We start from the raw sequence: 19,504 nt of genomic DNA on the forward strand, positions 1-19,504 counted from the left end.
GCATGAAAGTACGTCTGGAAACCACGTTGCACGGGAGAATGTGGAAACTGTTCATACGTAGTAAAAACTTCAGAAATCCGCCCGCTTTCGTCATTTGCTATCGAATCGACTTTATTGCCACATCTTCACATTGGCCGCTTTTCTCTCTGAAACGGTTACATTTATCGTCTGCAAAATTATGTCGCGTGTTGCGGTATGCGGAAAAAGCTGAAAACATTATATTAGAATACAGAAAAAGCTTCAAAGAAGATGAAATTGTCAGTAAGAAGCAGTACTATTCAAGTTTCAGTTATCGGTTTATTCACTTATTTGCCGGCTTTGGTGCATTGGACATGAGCTACGACCTTAAGATTTTGCATGAAAGTACGTCTGTACGCCACGTTGCACGGGAGAATGAGAAAATTTTTCATATGTAGTAACACCATGAGAAATCCGCCCGTTTTCATCATTTGCCATCGAATCGACTTAATGACAGATCGTCACACTGGTGGCTTTTCTCTCTGAAACGGTTACATTCATCGTATGCTAAGTTATGTCGCTTGCCGCGGTATGCGCAGATACTAAAATCACTGTAGTAGTCACAGAAGAAGCTTCTAAGAAGATGTAATTGGCCAGTAACAAGCAGTACTAGTCAAGTTCTAGTTATCGGTTACTCACTTATTTTCTGGCTTTTGTGCATTGGACATGAGCTAGGACCTTAAGATTTTGCAAGAAAGTACGTCTGTACGACACGTTGCACGGGAGAATGTGGAAAGCGTTCATATGTAGTAAAAACCTGAGAAACCCGATCGCTTTCGTCATTTGCTATCGAGTCGAATGTATTGCCAGATCGTCCCATTGGCCGCTTTTCTCTCTGAACAGGTTACATCCATCGTCTGCAAAATTATTTCGCGTGTTGCGGTATGGAAAAAAACTGAAAACATTATATTAGAACACAGAAAAAGCTTCGAAGAAGATGTAATCGCCAATAAGAAGCAGTACTATTCAAGATATAGTTATCGGTAATTCACTTATTTGCCGATTTTGGTATATTGGACATGACCGACGACCTATAGATTTCGCATGAAACGACATCTGGAAATCACATTGCGCGCTGGAATGTGAAAACTGTTCATATGTAGTAAAAATTTGAGAGATCCGCCCGGTTTCGTCATTTGCCATCGAATCGACTTGATGCCAGATCGTCACATTGGCCGCTTTTCTCTCTGAAACAGTTACATTATTGTCTGGAAATGTATGTCGCGTATTGCAATATGCGGAAGAAACTGAAAACATCATATTAGAACACAAAAAAAGCTTCTAAGAAGATGTAATCGAAAGTAGCAAGCAGAACTATACTATTGACTTATTTGCCGGCTTTGGTGCATTGAACATCAGTTCAAATGGCTCTGAGCACAATGGGACTCAACTGCTGAGGTCGTTAGTCCCCTAGAACTTAGAACTACTTAAACCTAACTCACCCAAGGAGATCACACACATCCATGCCCCAGGCAGGATTCGAACCTGCGACCTTAGCAGTCGCACGTTTGGACATGAGCTAGGACCTTAAGATTTTGCATGAAAGTACGTATGTACGCCACGTTGCACGGGAGAATGTGAAAAGTGTTCATATGTACTAACAACATGAGAAATCCGCCCGTTTTCGACATTTGCCATTGAATCGACTTATTGTCAGATCGTCATATTGGCTACTTTTCTCTCTGAAACGGTTACATTTATCGTCTGTAAAGTTATGCCGCGTGTTGGGGTATGCGGAAAAAACTGAAAACATTATATTAGAACAAAGAAAAAGCTTCAAAGAAGATATAATCATAAGTAGGAAGCAGTAGTATACATGCTTTAGTTATCGGTTATTCACTTATTTGCGCCTTGGTGCATTGGACATGAGCTAGGACCTTAAGATTATGCATGATAGTACGTCTGTACGCCACGTTGCACGGGAGAATATAAAAAATGTTCATATGTAGTAACAACATGAGAAATCCGCCCGTTTTCGACATTTTCCATCGAATCGACTTAATGTCAGATCGTCATATTGGCCGCTTTTCTCTCTGAAACGGTTACATTTAGCGGCTGCAAAAGTATGTCGCGTGTTGCGGTATGCAGAAAAAACTGAAAACATCATATTAGAACACAGAAAAAGCTTCTAAGAAGATGTAATAGCCAATAAGAAGCAGTACTATTCAAGTTTAAATATCGGTTTATTCACTTATTTGCCGGGTTTGGTACATTGGACATGAGCTAAGATCTTAAGATTTTGCATGAAAGTACGTCTGTACGCCACGTTGTACGGGAGAATGAGAAAAGCTTTCATATGTTGTAACACCATGAGAAATCCGCCCGTTTTCGTCATTTGCCATAAGAATCGACTTAACGCCAGATCGTCATATTGGTCGATTTTCTCTCTGAATCGGTCACATTCATCGTCTGCAAAGTTATGTCTCTTGCCGCGGTATGCGGAGACACTAAAAGCACCATAGTAGAACACAGAAGAAGCTTCTAAGAAGATGTTATCGGCCAGTAACAAGCAGTAGTAGTCAAGTTTTAGCTATCGGTTATTCACTTATTTGCCGGCTTTGGTACATTGCACATGACCGACGACCTAAAGATTCAGCATGAAACGACGTCTGGAAACCACGTTGCACGGGAGAATGTGGAAACTGTTCATACGTAGTAAAAACTTCAGAAATCCGCCCGCTTTCGTCATTTGCTATCGAATCGACTTTATTGCCACATCTTCACATTGGCCGCTTTTCTCTCTGAAACGGTTACATTTATCGTCTGCAAAATTATGTCGCGTGTTGCGGTATGCGGAAAAAGCTGAAAACATTATATTAGAATACAGAAAAAGCTTCAAAGAAGATGAAATTGCCAGTAAGAAGCAGTACTATTCAAGTTTCAGTTATCGGTTTATTCACTTATTTGCCGGCTTTGGTGCATTGGACATGAGCTACGACCTTAAGATTTTGCATGAAAGTACGTCTGTACGCCACGTTGCACGGGAGAATGAGAAAAGTTTTCATATGTAGTAACACCATGAGAAATCCGCCCGTTTTCGTCATTTGCCATCGAATCGACTTAATGACAGATCGTCACACTGGTGGCTTTTCTCTCTGAAACGGTTACATTCATCGTATGCAAAGTTATGTCGCTTGCCGCGGTATGCGCAGATACTAAAATCACTATAGTAGTCACAGAAGAAGCTTCTAAGAAGATGTAATTGGCCAGTAACAAGCAGTACTAGTCAAGTTCTAGTTATCGGTTACTCACTTATTTTCCGGCTTTTGTGCATTGTATATGAGATAGGACCTTAAGATTTTGCAAGAAAGTACGTCTGTACGACACGTTGCACGGGAGAATGTGGAAAGCGTTCATATGTAGTAAAAACCTGAGAAACCCGATCGCTTTCGTCATTTGCTATAGAGTCGAATGTATTGCCAGATCGTCCCATTGGCCGCTTTTCTCTCAGAACAGGTTACATCCATCGTCTGCAAAATTATGTCGCGTGTTGCGGTATGGAAAAAAACTGAAAACATTATATTAGAACACAGAAAAAGCTTCGAAGAAGATGTAATCGCCAATAAGAAGCAGTACTATTCTAGATTTAGTTATCGGTAATTCACTTATTTGCCGGGTTTGGTATATTGGACATGACCGACGACCTATAGATTTCGCATGAAACGACGTCTGGAAATCACATTGCGCGGGGGAATGTGAAAACTGTTCATATGTAGTAAAAATTTGAGAGATCCGCTCGCTTTCGTCATTTGCCATCGAATCGACTTGATGCCAGATCGTCACATTGGCCGCTTTTCTCTCTGAAACAGTTACATTTATCGTCTGGAAATGTATGTCGCGTATTGCAATATGCGGAAGAAACTGAAAACATCATATTAGAACACAAAAAAAGCTTCTAAGAAGATGTAATCGAAAGTAGCAAGCAGAACTATACTATTGACTTATTTGCCGGCTTTGGTGCATTAAACATCAGTTCAAATGGCTCTGAGCACAATGGGACTCAACTGCTGAGGTCGTTAGTCCCCTAGAACTTAGAACTACTTAAACCTAACTCACCCAAGGAGATCACACACATCCATGCCCCAGGCAGGATTCGAACCTGCGACCTTAGCAGTCGCACGGTTGGACATGAGCTAGAACCTTAAGATTTTGCATGAAAGTACGTATATACGCCACGTTGCACGGTAGAATGTGAACAGTGTTCGTATGTACTAACAACATGAGAAATCCGCCCGTTTTCGACATTTGCCATTGAATCGACTTATTGTCAGATCGTCATATTGGCTACTTTTCTCTCAGAAACGGTTACATTTATCGTCTGTAAAGTTATGTCGCGTGTTGGGGTATGCGGAAAAAACTGAAAACATTATATTAGAACACAGAAAAAGCTTCAAAGAAGATATAATCGAGAGTAGGAAGCAGTAATATACATGCTTTAGTTATCGGTTATTCACTTATTTGCCGCCTTGGTGCATTGGACATGAGCTAGGACCTTAAGATTATGCATGAGAGTACGTCTGTACGCCACGTTGCACGGGAGAATATAAAAAATGTTCATATGTAGTAACAACATGAGAAATCCGCCCGTTTTCGACATTTTCCATCGAATCGACTTAATGTCAGATCGTCATATTGGCCGCTTTTCTCTCTGAAACGGTTACATTTAGCGGCTGCAAAAGTATGTCGCGTGTTGCGGTATGCAGAAAAAACTGAAAACATCATATTAGAACACAGAAAAAGCTTCTAAGAAGATGTAATAGCCAATAAGAAGCAGTACTATTCAAGTTTAAATATCGGTTTATTCACTTATTTGCCGGCTTTGGTACATTGGACATGAACTAAGTTCTTACGATTTTGCATGAAAGTACGTCTGGAAACCACGTTGCACGGGAGAATGTGGAAACTGTTCATACGTAGTAAAAACTTCAGAAATCCGCCCGCTTTCGTCATTTGCTATCGAATCGACTTTATTGCCACATCTTCACATTGGCCGCTTTTCTCTCTGAAACGGTTACATTTATCGTCTGCAAAATTATGTCGCGTGTTGCGGTATGCGGAAAAAGCTGAAAACATTATATTAGAATACAGAAAAAGCTTCAAAGGAGATGAAATTGCCAGTAAGAAGCAGTACTATTCAAGTTTCAGTTATCGGTTTATTCACTTATTTGCCGGCTTTGGTGCATTGGACATGAGCTACGACCTTAAGATTTTGCATGAAAGTACGTCTGTACGCCACGTTGCACGGGAGAATGAGAAAATTTTTCATATGTAGTAACACCATGAGAAATCCGCCCGTTTTCATCATTTGCCATCGAATCGACTTAATGACAGATCGTCACACTGGTGGCTTTTCTCTCTGAAACGGTTACATTCATCGTATGCTAAGTTATGTCGCTTGCCGCGGTATGCGCAGATACTAAAATCACTGTAGTAGTCACAGAAGAAGCTTCTAAGAAGATGTAATTGGCCAGTAACAAGCAGTACTAGTCAAGTTCTAGTTATCGGTTACTCACTTATTTTCTGGCTTTTGTGCATTGGACATGAGCTAGGACCTTAAGATTTTGCAAGAAAGTACGTCTGTACGACACGTTGCACGGGAGAATGTGGAAAGCGTTCATATGTAGTAAAAACCTGAGAAACCCGATCGCTTTCGTCATTTGCTATCGAGTCGAATGTATTGCCAGATCGTCCCATTGGCCGCTTTTCTCTCTGAACAGGTTACATCCATCGTCTGCAAAATTATTTCGCGTGTTGCGGTATGGAAAAAAACTGAAAACATTATATTAGAACACAGAAAAAGCTTCGAAGAAGATGTAATCGCCAATAAGAAGCAGTACTATTCAAGATATAGTTATCGGTAATTCACTTATTTGCCGATTTTGGTATATTGGACATGACCGACGACCTATAGATTTCGCATGAAACGACATCTGGAAATCACATTGCGCGCTGGAATGTGAAAACTGTTCATATGTAGTAAAAATTTGAGAGATCCGCCCGGTTTCGTCATTTGCCATCGAATCGACTTGATGCCAGATCGTCACATTGGCCGCTTTTCTCTCTGAAACAGTTACATTATTGTCTGGAAATGTATGTCGCGTATTGCAATATGCGGAAGAAACTGAAAACATCATATTAGAACACAAAAAAAGCTTCTAAGAAGATGTAATCGAAAGTAGCAAGCAGAACTATACTATTGACTTATTTGCCGGCTTTGGTGCATTGATCATCAGTTCAAATGGCTCTGAGCACAATGGGACTCAACTGCTGAGGTCGTTAGTCCCCTAGAACTTAGAACTACTTAAACCTAACTCACCCAAGGAGATCACACACATCCATGCCCCAGGCAGGATTCGAACCTGCGACCTTAGCAGTCGCACGTTTGGACATGAGCTAGGACCTTAAGATTTTGCATGAAAGTACGTATGTACGCCACGTTGCACGGGAGAATGTGAAAAGTGTTCATATGTACTAACAACATGAGAAATCCGCCCGTTTTCGACATTTGCCATTGAATCGACTTATTGTCAGATCGTCATATTGGCTACTTTTCTCTCTGAAACGGTTACATTTATCGTCTGTAAAGTTATGCCGCGTGTTGGGGTATGCGGAAAAAACTGAAAACATTATATTAGAACACAGAAAAAGCTTCAAAGAAGATATAATCATAAGTAGGAAGCTGTAGTATACATGCTTTAGTTATCGGTTATTCACTTATTTGCGCCTTGGTGCATTGGACATGAGCTAGGACCTTAAGATTATGCATGAGAGTACGTCTGTACGCCACGTTGCACGGGAGAATATAAAAAATGTTCATATGTAGTAACAACATGAGAAATCCGCCCGTTTTCGACATTTTCCATCGAATCGACTTAATGTCAGATCGTCATATTGGCCGCTTTTCTCTCTGAAACGGTTACATTTAGCGGCTGCAAAAGTATGTCGCGTGTTGCGGTATGCAGAAAAAACTGAAAACATCATATTAGAACACAGAAAAAGCTTCTAAGAAGATGTAATAGCCAATAAGAAGCAGTACTATTCAAGTTTAAATATCGGTTTATTCTCTTATTTGCCGGGTTTGGTACATTGGACATGAGCTAAGATCTTAAGATTTTGCATGAAAGTACGTCTGTACGCCACGTTGTACGGGAGAATGAGAAAAGCTTTCATATGTTGTAACACCATGAGAAATCCGCCCGTTTACGTCATTTGCCATAAGAATCGACTTAACGCCAGATAGTCATATTGGTCGATTTTCTCTCTGAATCGGTCACATTCATCGTCTGCAAAGTTATGTCTCTTGCCGCGGTATGCGGAGACACTAAAAGCACCATAGTAGAACACAGAAGAAGCTTCTAAGAAGATGTTATCGGCCAGTAACATGCAGTAGTAGTCAAGTTTTAGTTATCGGTTATTCACTTATTTGCCGGCTTTGGTACATTGCACATGACCGACGACCTAAAGATTCAGCATGAAACGACGTCTGGAAACCACGTTGCACGGGAGAATGTGGAAACTGTTCATACGTAGTAAAAACTTCAGAAATCCGCCCGCTTTCGTCATTTGCTATCGAATCGACTTTATTGCCACATCTTCACATTGGCCGCTTTTCTCTCTGAAACGGTTACATTTATCGTCTGCAAAATTATGTCGCGTGTTGCGGTATGCGGAAAAAGCTGAAAACATTATATTAGAATACAGAAAAAGCTTCAAAGAAGATGAAATTGCCAGTAAGAAGCAGTACTATTCAAGTTTCAGTTATCGGTTTATTCACTTATTTGCCGGCTTTGGTGCATTGGACATGAGCTACGACCTTAAGATTTTGCATGAAAGTACGTCTGTACGCCACGTTGCACGGGAGAATGAGAAAAGTTTTCATATGTAGTAACACCATGAGAAATCCGCCCGTTTTCGTCATTTGCCATCGAATCGACTTAATGACAGATCGTCACACTGGTGGCTTTTCTCTCTGAAACGGTTACATTCATCGTATGCTAAGTTATGTCGCTTGCCGCGGTATGCGCAGATACTAAAATCACTATAGTAGTCACAGAAGAAGCTTCTAAGAAGATGTAATTGGCCAGTAACAAGCAGTACTAGTCAAGTTCTAGTTATCGGTTACTCACTTATTTTCTGGCTTTTGTGCATTGGACATGAGCTAGGACCTTAAGATTTTGCAAGAAAGTACGTCTGTACGACACGTTGCATGGGAGAATGTGGAAAGCGTTCATATGTGGTAAAAACCTAAGAAACCCGATCGCTTTCATCATTTGCTATAGAGTCGAATGTATTGCCAGATCGTCCCATTGGCCGCTTTTCTCTCTGAACAGGTTACATCCATCGTCTGCAAAATTATGTCGCGTGTTGCGGTATGGAAAAAAACTGAAAACATTATATTAGAACACAGAAAAAGCTTCGAAGAAGATGTAATCGCCAATAAGAAGCAGTACTATTCTAGATTTAGTTATCGGTAATTCACTTATTTGCCGGGTTTGGTATATTGGACATGACCGACGACCTATAGATTTCGCATGAAACGACGTCTGGAAATCACATTGCGCGGGGGAATGTGAAAACTGTTCATATGTAGTAAAAATTTGAGAGATCCGCTCGGTTTCGTCATTTGCCATCGAATCGACTTAATGCCAGATTGTCACATTGGCCGCTTTTCTCTCTGAAACAGTTACATTTATCGTCTGGAAATGTATGTCGCGTATTGCAATATGCGGAAGAAACTGAAAACATCATATTAGAACACAAAAAAAGCTTCTAAGAAGATGTAATCGAAAGTAGCAAGCAGAACTATACTATTGACTTATTTGCCGGCTTTGGTGCATTGAACATCAGTTCAAATGGCTCTGAGCACAATGGGACTCAACTGCTGAGGTCGTTAGTCCCCTAGAACTTAGAACTACTTAAACCTAACTCACCCAAGGAGATCACACACATCCATGCCCCAGGCAGGATTCGAACCTGCGACCTTAGCAGTCGCACGTTTGGACATGAGCTAGGACCTTAAGATTTTGCATGAAAGTACGTATGTACGCCACGTTGCACGGGAGAATGTGAAAAGTGTTCATATGTACTAACAACATGAGAAATCCGCCCGTTTTCGACATTTGCCATTGAATCGACTTATTGTCAGATCGTCATATTGGCTACTTTTCTCTCTGAAACGGTTACATTTATCGTCTGTAAAGTTATGCCGCGTGTTGGGGTATGCGGAAAAAACTGAAAACATTATATTAGAACACAGAAAAAGCTTCAAAGAAGATATAATCATAAGTAGGAAGCTGTAGTATACATGCTTTAGTTATCGGTTATTCACTTATTTGCGCCTTGGTGCATTGGACATGAGCTAGGACCTTAAGATTATGCATGAGAGTACGTCTGTACGCCACGTTGCACGGGAGAATATAAAAAATGTTCATATGTAGTAACAACATGAGAAATCCGCCCGTTTTCGACATTTTCCATCGAATCGACTTAATGTCAGATCGTCATATTGGCCGCTTTTCTCTCTGAAACGGTTACATTTAGCGGCTGCAAAAGTATGTCGCGTGTTGCGGTATGCAGAAAAAACTGAAAACATCATATTAGAACACAGAAAAAGCTTCTAAGAAGATGTAATAGCCAATAAGAAGCAGTACTATTCAAGTTTAAATATCGGTTTATTCTCTTATTTGCCGGGTTTGGTACATTGGACATGAGCTAAGATCTTAAGATTTTGCATGAAAGTACGTCTGTACGCCACGTTGTACGGGAGAATGAGAAAAGCTTTCATATGTTGTAACACCATGAGAAATCCGCCCGTTTACGTCATTTGCCATAAGAATCGACTTAACGCCAGATCGTCATATTGGTCGATTTTCTCTCTGAATCGGTCACATTCATCGTCTGCAAAGTTATGTCTCTTGCCGCGGTATGCGGAGACACTAAAAGCACCATAGTAGAACACAGAAGAAGCTTCTAAGAAGATGTTATCGGCCAGTAACATGCAGTAGTAGTCAAGTTTTAGTTATCGGTTATTCACTTATTTGCCGGCTTTGGTACATTGCACATGACCGACGACCTAAAGATTCAGCATGAAACGACGTCTGGAAACCACGTTGCACGGGAGAATGTGGAAACTGTTCATACGTAGTAAAAACTTCAGAAATCCGCCCGCTTTCGTCATTTGCTATCGAATCGACTTTATTGCCACATCTTCACATTGGCCGCTTTTCTCTCTGAAACGGTTACATTTATCGTCTGCAAAATTATGTCGCGTGTTGCGGTATGCGGAAAAAGCTGAAAACATTATATTAGAATACAGAAAAAGCTTCAAAGAAGATGAAATTGCCAGTAAGAAGCAGTACTATTCAAGTTTCAGTTATCGGTTTATTCACTTATTTGCCGGCTTTGGTGCATTGGACATGAGCTACGACCTTAAGATTTTGCATGAAAGTACGTCTGTACGCCACGTTGCACGGGAGAATGAGAAAAGTTTTCATATGTAGTAACACCATGAGAAATCCGCCCGTTTTCGTCATTTGCCATCGAATCGACTTAATGACAGATCGTCACACTGGTGGCTTTTCTCTCTGAAACGGTTACATTCATCGTATGCAAAGTTATGTCGCTTGCCGCGGTATGCGCAGATACTAAAATCACTATAGTAGTCACAGAAGAAGCTTCTAAGAAGATGTAATTGGCCAGTAACAAGCAGTACTAGTCAAGTTCTAGTTATCGGTTACTCACTTATTTTCCGGCTTTTGTGCATTGTATATGAGATAGGACCTTAAGATTTTGCAAGAAAGTACGTCTGTACGACACGTTGCACGGGAGAATGTGGAAAGCGTTCATATGTAGTAAAAACCTGAGAAACCCGATCGCTTTCGTCATTTGCTATAGAGTCGAATGTATTGCCAGATCGTCCCATTGGCCGCTTTTCTCTCAGAACAGGTTACATCCATCGTCTGCAAAATTATGTCGCGTGTTGCGGTATGGAAAAAAACTGAAAACATTATATTAGAACACAGAAAAAGCTTCGAAGAAGATGTAATCGCCAATAAGAAGCAGTACTATTCTAGATTTAGTTATCGGTAATTCACTTATTTGCCGGGTTTGGTATATTGGACATGACCGACGACCTATAGATTTCGCATGAAACGACGTCTCGAAATCACATTGCGCGGGGGAATGTGAAAACTGTTCATATGTAGTAAAAATTTGAGAGATCCGCTCGGTTTCGTCATTTGCCATCGAATCGACTTGATGCCAGATCGTCACATTGGCCGCTTTTCTCTCTGAAACAGTTACATTTATCGTCTGGAAATGTATGTCGCGTATTGCAATATGCGGAAGAAACTGAAAACATCATATTAGAACACAAAAAAAGCTTCTAAGAAGATGTAATCGAAAGTAGCAAGCAGAACTATACTATTGACTTATTTGCCGGCTTTGGTGCATTAAACATCAGTTCAAATGGCTCTGAGCACAATGGGACTCAACTGCTGAGGTCGTTAGTCCCCTAGAACTTAGAACTACTTAAACCTAACTCACCCAAGGAGATCACACACATCCATGCCCCAGGCAGGATTCGAACCTGCGACCTTAGCAGTCGCACGGTTGGACATGAGCTAGGACCTTAAGATTTTGCATGAAAGTACGTATATACGCCACGTTGCACGGTAGAATGTGAACAGTGTTCGTATGTACTAACAACATGAGAAATCCGCCCGTTTTCGACATTTGCCATTGAATCGACTTATTGTCAGATCGTCATATTGGCTACTTTTCTCTCAGAAACGGTTACATTTATCGTCTGTAAAGTTATGTCGCGTGTTGGGGTATGCGGAAAAAACTGAAAACATTATATTAGAACACAGAAAAAGCTTCAAAGAAGATATAATCGAGAGTAGGAAGCAGTAATATACATGCTTTAGTTATCGGTTATTCACTTATTTGCCGCCTTGGTGCATTGGACATGAGCTAGGACCTTAAGATTATGCATGAGAGTACGTCTGTACGCCACGTTGCACGGGAGAATATAAAAAATGTTCATATGTAGTAACAACATGAGAAATCCGCCCGTTTTCGACATTTTCCATCGAATCGACTTAATGTCAGATCGTCATATTGGCCGCTTTTCTCTCTGAAACGGTTACATTTAGCGGCTGCAAAAGTATGTCGCGTGTTGCGGTATGCAGAAAAAACTGAAAACATCATATTAGAACACAGAAAAAGCTTCTAAGAAGATGTAATAGCCAATAAGAAGCAGTACTATTCAAGTTTAAATATCGGTTTATTCACTTATTTGCCGGCTTTGGTACATTGGACATGAACTAAGTTCTTAAGATTTTGCATGAAAGTACGTCTGGAAACCACGTTGCACGGGAGAATGTGGAAACTGTTCATACGTAGTAAAAACTTCAGAAATCCGCCCGCTTTCGTCATTTGCTATCGAATCGACTTTATTGCCACATCTTCACATTGGCCGCTTTTCTCTCTGAAACGGTTACATTTATCGTCTGCAAAATTATGTCGCGTGTTGCGGTATGCGGAAAAAGCTGAAAACATTATATTAGAATACAGAAAAAGCTTCAAAGAAGATGAAATTGCCAGTAAGAAGCAGTACTATTCAAGTTTCAGTTATCGGTTTATTCACTTATTTGCCGGCTTTGGTGCATTGGACATGAGCTACGACCTTAAGATTTTGCATGAAAGTACGTCTGTACGCCACGTTGCACGGGAGAATGAGAAAATTTTTCATATGTAGTAACACCATGAGAAATCCGCCCGTTTTCATCATTTGCCATCGAATCGACTTAATGACAGATCGTCACACTGGTGGCTTTTCTCTCTGAAACGGTTACATTCATCGTATGCTAAGTTATGTCGCTTGCCGCGGTATGCGCAGATACTAAAATCACTGTAGTAGTCACAGAAGAAGCTTCTAAGAAGATGTAATTGGCCAGTAACAAGCAGTACTAGTCAAGTTCTAGTTATCGGTTACTCACTTATTTTCTGGCTTTTGTGCATTGGACATGAGCTAGGACCTTAAGATTTTGCAAGAAAGTACGTCTGTACGACACGTTGCACGGGAGAATGTGGAAAGCGTTCATATGTAGTAAAAACCTGAGAAACCCGATCGCTTTCGTCATTTGCTATCGAGTCGAATGTATTGCCAGATCGTCCCATTGGCCGCTTTTCTCTCTGAACAGGTTACATCCATCGTCTGCAAAATTATTTCGCGTGTTGCGGTATGGAAAAAAACTGAAAACATTATATTAGAACACAGAAAAAGCTTCGAAGAAGATGTAATCGCCAATAAGAAGCAGTACTATTCAAGATATAGTTATCGGTAATTCACTTATTTGCCGATTTTGGTATATTGGACATGACCGACGACCTATAGATTTCGCATGAAACGACATCTGGAAATCACATTGCGCGCTGGAATGTGAAAACTGTTCATATGTAGTAAAAATTTGAGAGATCCGCCCGGTTTCGTCATTTGCCATCGAATCGACTTGATGCCAGATCGTCACATTGGCCGCTTTTCTCTCTGAAACAGTTACATTATTGTCTGGAAATGTATGTCGCGTATTGCAATATGCGGAAGAAACTGAAAACATCATATTAGAACACAAAAAAAGCTTCTAAGAAGATGTAATCGAAAGTAGCAAGCAGAACTATACTATTGACTTATTTGCCGGCTTTGGTGCATTGATCATCAGTTCAAATGGCTCTGAGCACAATGGGACTCAACTGCTGAGGTCGTTAGTCCCCTAGAACTTAGAACTACTTAAACCTAACTCACCCAAGGAGATCACACACATCCATGCCCCAGGCAGGATTCGAACCTGCGACCTTAGCAGTCGCACGTTTGGACATGAGCTAGGACCTTAAGATTTTGCATGAAAGTACGTATGTACGCCACGTTGCACGGGAGAATGTGAAAAGTGTTCATATGTACTAACAACATGAGAAATCCGCCCGTTTTCGACATTTGCCATTGAATCGACTTATTGTCAGATCGTCATATTGGCTACTTTTCTCTCTGAAACGGTTACATTTATCGTCTGTAAAGTTATGCCGCGTGTTGGGGTATGCGGAAAAAACTGAAAACATTATATTAGAACACAGAAAAAGCTTCAAAGAAGATATAATCATAAGTAGGAAGCTGTAGTATACATGCTTTAGTTATCGGTTATTCACTTATTTGCGCCTTGGTGCATTGGACATGAGCTAGGACCTTAAGATTATGCATGAGAGTACGTCTGTACGCCACGTTGCACGGGAGAATATAAAAAATGTTCATATGTAGTAACAACATGAGAAATCCGCCCGTTTTCGACATTTTCCATCGAATCGACTTAATGTCAGATCGTCATATTGGCCGCTTTTCTCTCTGAAACGGTTACATTTAGCGGCTGCAAAAGTATGTCGCGTGTTGCGGTATGCAGAAAAAACTGAAAACATCATATTAGAACACAGAAAAAGCTTCTAAGAAGATGTAATAGCCAATAAGAAGCAGTACTATTCAAGTTTAAATATCGGTTTATTCTCTTATTTGCCGGGTTTGGTACATTGGACATGAGCTAAGATCTTAAGATTTTGCATGAAAGTACGTCTGTACGCCACGTTGTACGGGAGAATGAGAAAAGCTTTCATATGTTGTAACACCATGAGAAATCCGCCCGTTTACGTCATTTGCCATAAGAATCGACTTAACGCCAGATCGTCATATTGGTCGATTTTCTCTCTGAATCGGTCACATTCATCGTCTGCAAAGTTATGTCTCTTGCCGCGGTATGCGGAGACACTAAAAGCACCATAGTAGAACACAGAAGAAGCTTCTAAGAAGATGTTATCGGCCAGTAACATGCAGTAGTAGTCAAGTTTTAGTTATCGGTTATTCACTTATTTGCCGGCTTTGGTACATTGCACATGACCGACGACCTAAAGATTCAGCATGAAACGACGTCTGGAAACCACGTTGCACGGGAGAATGTGGAAACTGTTCATACGTAGTAAAAACTTCAGAAATCCGCCCGCTTTCGTCATTTGCTATCGAATCGACTTTATTGCCACATCTTCACATTGGCCGCTTTTCTCTCTGAAACGGTTACATTTATCGTCTGCAAAATTATGTCGCGTGTTGCGGTATGCGGAAAAAGCTGAAAACATTATATTAGAATACAGAAAAAGCTTCAAAGAAGATGAAATTGCCAGTAAGAAGCAGTACTATTCAAGTTTCAGTTATCGGTTTATTCACTTATTTGCCGGCTTTGGTGCATTGGACATGAGCTACGACCTTAAGATTTTGCATGAAAGTACGTCTGTACGCCACGTTGCACGGGAGAATGAGAAAAGTTTTCATATGTAGTAACACCATGAGAAATCCGCCCGTTTTCGTCATTTGCCATCGAATCGACTTAATGACAGATCGTCACACTGGTGGCTTTTCTCTCTGAAACGGTTACATTCATCGTATGCTAAGTTATGTCGCTTGCCGCGGTATGCGCAGATACTAAAATCACTATAGTAGTCACAGAAGAAGCTTCTAAGAAGATGTAATTGGCCAGTAACAAGCAGTACTAGTCAAGTTCTAGTTATCGGTTACTCACTTATTTTCTGGCTTTTGTGCATTGGACATGAGCTAGGACCTTAAGATTTTGCAAGAAAGTACGTCTGTACGACACGTTGCATGGGAGAATGTGGAAAGCGTTCATATGTGGTAAAAACCTAAGAAACCCGATCGCTTTCATCATTTGCTATAGAGTCGAATGTATTGCCAGATCGTCCCATTGGCCGCTTTTCTCTCTGAACAGGTTACATCCATCGTCTGCAAAATTATGTCGCGTGTTGCGGTATGGAAAAAAACTGAAAACATTATATTAGAACACAGAAAAAGCTTCGAAGAAGATGTAATCGCCAATAAGAAGCAGTACTATTCTAGATTTAGTTATCGGTAATTCACTTATTTGCCGGGTTTGGTATATTGGACATGACCGACGACCTATAGATTTCGCATGAAACGACGTCTGGAAATCACATTGCGCGGGGGAATGTGAAAACTGTTCATATGTAGTAAAAATTTGAGAGATCCGCTCGCTTTCGTCATTTGCCATCGAATCGACTTAATGCCAGATTGTCACATTGGCCGCTTTTCTCTCTGAAACAGTTACATTTATCGTCTGGAAATGTATGTCGCGTATTGCAATATGCGGAAGAAACTGAAAACATCATATTAGAACACAAAAAAAGCTTCTAAGAAGATGTAATCGAAAGTAGCAAGCAGAACTATACTATTGACTTATTTGCCGGCTTTGGTGCATTGAACATCAGTTCAAATGGCTCTGAGCACAATGGGACTCAACTGCTGAGGTCGTTAGTCCCCTAGAGCTTAGAACTACTTAAACCTAACTCACCCAAGGAGATCACACACATCTATGGCCCAGGCAGGATTCGAACCTGCGACCTTAGCAGTCGCACGGTTGGACATGAGCTAGGACCTTAAGATTTTGCATGAAAGTACGTATATACGACACGTTGCACGGGAGAATGTGAAAAGTGTTCATATGTACTAACAACACGAGAAATCCGCCCGTTTTCGACATTTGCCATTGAATCGACTTATTGTCAGATCGTCATATTGGCTACTTTTCTCTCTGAAACGGTTACATTTATCGTCTGTAAAGTTATGTCGCGTGTTGGGGTATGCGGAAAAAACTGAAAACATTATATTAGAACAAAGAAAAAGCTTCAAAGAAGATATAATCGAAAGTAGGAAGCAGTAATATACATGCTTTAGTTATCGGTTATTCACTTATTTGCCGCCTTGGTGCATTGGACATGAGCTAGGACCTTAAGATTATGCATGAGAGTACGTCTGTACGCCACGTTGCACGGGAGAATATAAAAAATGTTCATATGTAGTAACAACATGAGAAATCCGCCCGTTTTCGACATTTTCCATCGAATCGACTTAATGTCAGATCGTAATATTGGCCGCTTTTCTCTCTGAAACGGTTACATTTAGCGGCTGCAAAATTATGTCGCGTGTTGCGGTATGCAGAAAAAACTGAAAACATCATATTAGAACACAGAAAAAGCTTCTAAGAAGATGTAATACCCAATAAGAAGCAGTACTATTCAAGTTTAAATATCGGTTTATTCACTTATTTGCCGGCTTTGGTACATTGGACATGAGCTAAGTTCTTAAGATTTTGCATGAAAGTACGTCTGTACGCCACGTTGCACGGGAGAATGAGAAAAGCTTTCATATGTAGTAACACCATGAGAAATCCGCCCGTTTTCGTCATTTGCCAAAAGAATCGACTTAACGCCAGATCGTCATATTGGTCGATTTTCTCTCTGAATCGGTCACATACATCGTCTGCAAAGTTATGTCTCTTGCCGCTGTATGCGGAGACACTAAAAGCACCATAGTAGAACACAGAAGAAGCTTCTAAGAAGATGTTATCGGCCAGTAACAAGCAGTAGTAGTCAAGTTTTAGCTATCGGTTATTCACTTATTTGCCGACTTTGGTACATTGCACATGACCGACGACCTAAAGATTCAGCATGAAACGACGTCTGGAAACCACATTGCACGGGAGAATGTGGAAACTGTTCATACGTAGTAAAAACTTCAGAAATCCGCCCGCTTTCGTCATTTGCTATCGAATCGACTTTATTGCCACATCTTCACATTGGCCGCTTTTCTCTCTGAAACGGTTACATTTATCGTCTGCAAAATTATGTCGCGTGTTGCGGTATGCGGAGAAAACTGAAAACATCATATTATAACACAGAAATATCTTCTAAGAAGATGTAGTAGCCAGTAAGAAGCAGTACTATTCAAGTTTTAGTTATCGGTTATTCCCTTATTTGTCGGCTTTGGTGCATTGGACAAGAGCTAGGACCTTACGATTTTGCATAAAAGTACGTCTGTACGCCAGAATACAGCATTTTCAGTTGTCAGACGGCTTCTAAAACCGAACTGTTCATTTGACAGCAAATTGTGTGATATCAAGTGATCAATTAACCTTACATGCACATCCTTTTCGGTAACTTTTGCAGACACTGATGGCATAGAAGTAGGTCTAAAATTATCTATATTATCCCTTTCTCCCTTTTCATAAAGCGGCTTTACTGATGAGTACTTTAATCGGTCAGGAAACTGACCAACTCTAAAGGAAAAATTGCAAATATGGCTAAATACAGGGCTAACATGTGCAGCACAGTACTTTAATATGCTTCTAGGCACTCCATCATATCCATGAGAGTCCTTAGTCTTCAGTGATATAGTTATTGACTCAATCTCTCTCTTGTTTGTATCACAGAGGAGTATTTCAGACGTCAATCTCAGAAAGGTATTTGCGAAGAAATTTGTATGATTTCCTGTTGAAACTAAATTTTTATTTAGCTTGATTGTGACTACTTCTAACATTTTGATATAATTCGCCCTATGTTCTACATGAAATCATTATCCCACTAGTCAGCCAACTGTGCTGTCTATTACTGCTAGTACCCCATTCAGAATGTTCTAATGGAAAACAACTCTCAAAGAGCATGAGAAATGTGCCATGGAAAGCATTGTATTTATCATCTGTATTATTGGCACTATAAACATCTTGCCACTCTTGTTCCTTGACAAGTTTTAAAAACACTCTATTGCTGTTGGATTAACTTTCCTACGTTCTTTGTAACTAAATATGACATTGGGTTGAGTACAAAAACCTTTTAGTGTTAAAATTTGTGCATTATGGTCTGAAAGGCCATTCCCTTTTTTACTAACAGGATGCCCATCTAGTATTGAAGAACGAATAAAAATACTGTCTATAATTGTGCTACTATTCGCCTGCACCCTAGTTTGAAAAAAAAAAAAAACACAGTTGGCATCAGATCATATGAATTTAGGAGATCTACCAACATCATTTTTCTTGGGACCGAGCGAGGTGGCGCAGTGGTTAAGGCACTGGACTCACATTCGGGAGGACGACGGTTCAGTCCCGCGTTCAGCCATCTTGATTCAGGTTTTCCGTGATTTCCCTAAATCACTCCCGGCAAATTCTGGGTTAGTTCCTCTCAAAGGGCATGGCCGACTTCCTTCCCCATCCTTCCCTAATCCGATGAGACCAATGACATCGCTGTCTGGTCTCCTTCCCCAAACAACCCAACCCCCCTTTTTCTTGCACAATCATATACAAAATTAATATTGAAGTCCCCACATATAACTACTTTCTGGTACTTCCTACAAAGTGAATCAAGAACCCTCTCTAGCTTAAGCAAAAATGCTCTGAAGTTTGAGTTAGAGGCCCTATAAACACCAGCAATTAGAAGTTGAGTTTCACTAAATTCAACAAATGCTGCACAACTTTCAAATATCTGTTCAGTGCAGTGTCGTGATAAGTCTATGGACTCAAATAACGTACTGTTTTTTATGTACGGAGACACCTCCCCACCCCGCAAGGAACTCCTTGAGAAACAGCCA

This window comes from Schistocerca gregaria, unplaced genomic scaffold (genome assembly GCF_023897955.1).
Source record: "Schistocerca gregaria isolate iqSchGreg1 unplaced genomic scaffold, iqSchGreg1.2 ptg000336l, whole genome shotgun sequence".
Taxonomy (NCBI): domain Eukaryota; kingdom Metazoa; phylum Arthropoda; class Insecta; order Orthoptera; family Acrididae; genus Schistocerca; species Schistocerca gregaria.